Genomic DNA, 4504 nt, shown 5'->3' with positions numbered 1-4504 from the left:
TTGAAAGGCCACAATAAAGTCTCCCCAGACCCTTCTCTTCTCCAGGCTGAAAAACCCTAACTCTCTCAGTCTGTCCTCATAGGAGAGGTGTCCCAATCCCTCTGATCATTTTTGTGGCCCTCCTCTGCACCTGCTCCAACAGGTCCACGTCTTTCTGAGTACTCAAGAGCTGGACACAGTACTCCAGGTGGGGTCTCACCAGAGTGGAGTAGAGGGACAGAATCACTTCACTCGACCTCCTGGCCACACTTCTTTTGATGCCCAGGATACGGTTGGCTTTCTGGGCTGCAGGCGCACATTGCTGGCTCAGGTCCAGTTTTTCATCCATCAGTATTCTGAAGTCTTTCTCCACAGGTCTGCTCTCAATCCATTCATCACCCAGTCTGTATTGGTACTGGGATTGCCCCGACCCAGGTGCAGAACTTTGTACTTGGATTTTAATTCTACTGCACGCTTGGTTTCTAGAGGACGAAAAATGTCAATTTTCCACCACTCATCAAAAATAAGAAACATACAAGTAGCATTCATAACTATTAATTACATATATATGATATTCAATGAATATTTACTTAGTTCATTTTTTCCTCTGTTTTTGCATTTATGTGGTTGTTTTATACTGATTTTTCCACTATAATCTTTATGCAAAAGCATTTTGAGTCTGACATTTTAAATGTAGATTTATTTGTAATCTTCTAATTCTCCAAGTTCTAATTTCTCCACCATTTCTACCTGTCCCATCCCCACTAATATACTGATACACGTGATTGCAAATGAAAAATCTCATGTACCTGGCAATGGTTTTCACTGTGCTTGCTCATCTACATATTCATCACTTTGTTACAAAGTAGATATTTAAAGATTTCCAAGTCAATTACTTTTAATATTGACAATTTGCAGTGTTTCCTTCATTTTCCCCAGCTGCTTGTGCTTTCGCAATCTTCCCAACATTTACTCATTTCTGAACTCTGAAAATATGATTTCAACATCTTTCGCATGTTTTGGGTGGGAAAAAACAAGTCAAAACATCACAGGCCTCAGCTGGCAAAGTACGGATGCTCTCTAGGTCACGGAGAGAAGCATTTTCAGCTATGTGCCTGTGTTAATAGAATCGTGTAGTATCGGGATTAGAGGGCCCAGCTCTGCCCTCTGCCCCATTCAGCATTTCCTTTGACCTCAGAGGGAGATGTGATTCAAAACCAAAACCTGACCTATGGCCCTGAAGCAGTAAAAGGTATTGTTTGCACTTTGTTGACCTGTGAAAGCCCAGTGCCAAACCTAAAAGAAAAATTCAACCACCTGAAATTGAATTTAGCCAGATTTCGGCACCAAAACGCTCCAAAATAACTTTTCAAGAAAGCCATCTAACCCTAATGAATATAAGGTCACAAAATGCCTCTTTGGTTTTCATCCCAAGTATCCACAAGTGCTTTCAGTGTTATAAAAACTTGAAACTGTCCTGGTCCAAGCAACGAGCCAGCCTGCTTTTTGGACCAGCATTCTCCAGGCAATAAGCTGATCGCAGAAGCACCATTCAACTCAAAAAGAAACCCAGAAGTACGGGTTCTACTCCTTTTGCCACCTGGGGAGACTACAGCCTCTGACTTCCAAGAAGTCCTGCTTTCTTCCACTCTCTGAGGGACTGGTCAAACGTAAAGTGTTAGGAATGGAAGCTTTCTTGCTCAAGCTGAACCACTACTGCATAGAAAAGAAGGAAAATTCACGGGATGAGGAAGGCAGTGTACAAGGTTGTACCACAGAGAAGGTCTCAACTGACACTTAGTCTCTGCTGGCAGCATGAATAAACCTCTTGTGCTGAAGGGCGCAAAGGTACCCTTGTATCTAGTGCTGCGCTCTAAGACATTCTTTCCTGGGTACAGTATTTTTTTTTCTGCATGTTCTTCTGAAGTGCCCAATTCTGAACCGAGGCATTTGGCTACTTCCTTAGGATGCTAAGACGTTTATTGGACTTCTTTACTGCTGTTATTCTGACAGGTCACAAGCAAAAATACTACACTTCAGGAAAGCAAACTGGAAAACAGCATTTGCAGATGTCTAGAAACAACATAGCATCAGATGGAACAAATAAACTTACAAAAAATAAATTTCACAGAAAGCATTGCAAAAACATCAGGTGAAGCTTTTCTTCTGGCAGCTCAGATGTGGAAGCAGCAGCATGCCCAGTTCCTAGTGTCTGTGCTAAAGGACACAGCTAACTGCCGGCTGACAAACCTCTGCCAGATTAAAAACACATCCCCCTCCCACTGAGAAGGTTCAGAGGCAGCAGCAGAACAGGAGCAGAGATGGCAGCAAAACATCCTCTACGATCTGCTACAATTCACCCCGTCCTTCTCTCCCTTGCAACTTTTTCTGGAAGAGCACTCCATCGGGGTGACGATGTCAATAGCAAAGCCTGGAATCAAAACTGCTTGCCGTACCTTGCTCCCCTTTCGGGCAAGCATACGGTCTCACCCTGGGGCCTGGCGCAGTGCCCGGCTATCCCTGGCAGCTCCCGGCGTCCGGGCGCTTCCGCTGAATCTGCAGCCCTCCGTGGCTTCCTGGAGAGCTGGTATTTTTTTAGGAGGGAGCAGGGCAAGGAAAAGCCGAAGAAGATACTGTGTTCTGTAGGTTTTCTGAGGCCCTTATGAATGTATAATGTTTTTCCTTTCCACAGCAAATACAGTTTTGTTCAGAGTTACATGCCCGTTGTGAAATTTAGTTGTATAGGTAATACAGCAATACTGCTGGTTAGTGAAAGACATCAAGAAGAGTATAAGAGTGGTATCACATGACCATGTCAAGTATGTGTTCCTCCTGGTACTCATGATTAACTAGTGCACAGTAAAAATATTTTAATAAGCTGGAGAATTTCTTAATTCCTCTGTATTTATCAGCTACGCATGGACTGTAAGGGAAAAAAATGTTTGCTTGAAAGTTAATGATTGTTTTATGATTTATGATAAGACTGTAAATCTCTATGCAAAAAGGAGAGGAGATAATCACATCCCATAATGAATCCTGAGGCAGCCTGAAAACTTCACTTTTCATATCTTGTTTCTTAGGGAGGCAAAAAATTTGAGCTTGAAATGGAAAAAGATAAAGCAGGCTCTGGCAATTGAATCATCATCATCAACTCTCGAGCCGAGTTACTATGGCAATGGCAGTGCTGCTGCACAGCTTCTTCGTACTCTTTCTACCAGTACAACAGCTTTGTAAATGTACATGGGAAATTTCCACCGCCCATGTGCCACGTGCAGCTCACAGCAGAAGCCCAGGGTCTCAGGTGCCCTGGTTTCTGCTGAATGGAAGAGCAAATTTGTGTGCTTAAAATATGCAATTTGCAATTTTCTGTTTTCCATGGAAACAGTCTTGGAGCAGTAGGCAAAGGTCCAGGATTCTTCCTGCTCTTTTGTGCCTCAGGAAGGTATGTTCCAGTGCTCAGAAGATATCTTATAAGTACATAGCATTTTTAATACAGGAATTTTAAGCATTTTTTTCAGCTCTAACTATCTCACTTCTTTGAATTATAGATGTCTTGACACTGCCAGGGGAGGATGGTATCATCTTTTTGGCAGAGCATAGCTTGGAGCTCTACATAAGTAATGGACCTAATCCTGACTCCAGGTTAATAAATTAGTAATTATAACTCTTTGTATATGCAACAATCAGTGTGTCAGTACTCACCAGTGTCCTCTTTCTTCTTCCAGGACTAGATGAATGCATCACCTTTCCTATTACTGATGGTACGTTCTCTGCACTGCACATAAAAGACACATTTGCTCTTAATTATTTTTGAGACAGTATTTAATATGTATGCCCTAATAGCAAACAGAAGTTCCCAACAGCAACTGAGGCCCTTTGTAGGAAGCATACATGCAAAGGAAATCTTTGCCCCAAAATGCTATTGCTGAAAGTACAGTTTCTGCAAGTTCATTAACTCCTATAAGCAGCCATTTATGTGGAATCTCAAACGAGCTCCACATCAAGAGTTTCATCATCCTTTTTTGTGAAAAAGCAGGCCTTTTCACCCATTGTGTGGATATGCACACAGCCCAGATTGCAGTCCCGATAATACATGCACGTCTTCTAAGTAGACGCACTCTGGGGAGCCGATGAGCGAGGTTAACACATGTGCATTAATCAATAGCAGGGTCAACAGCAACTATGGCGATGAAAGGTAAGAGAGAAAATACCATAATTAAATATACTATGCAATGTATTGACTGAGAATAAGTTTTTACGTCTCTACGTGTTCCATGAAAAGCTGTCATCGAATAATAAGGAGCAGAAAGCATCTGACGCATTTTGCTATTTATGTAGCTAACTATACATCCATCATATTTGTACTGGCAACATCTGCCCTCTGTTACGTCTCTGGTTTGGTGCCTCAGCCTGAAATTTGTAAAACTGCACACACAGCCCGTGCTCCACCCTGCCCAAAATCTTTACCCTCCTTACAGCCGTCGGCGGGCAGCACGGGCAGGGAGCGGGCAGGGAACTGCCTCCC

Source organism: Charadrius vociferus, unplaced genomic scaffold (genome assembly GCF_000708025.1).
Source record: "Charadrius vociferus isolate BGI_N301 unplaced genomic scaffold, ASM70802v2 scaffold601, whole genome shotgun sequence".
NCBI lineage: Eukaryota > Metazoa > Chordata > Aves > Charadriiformes > Charadriidae > Charadrius > Charadrius vociferus.
This window is presented reverse-complemented; position numbering follows the sequence as displayed.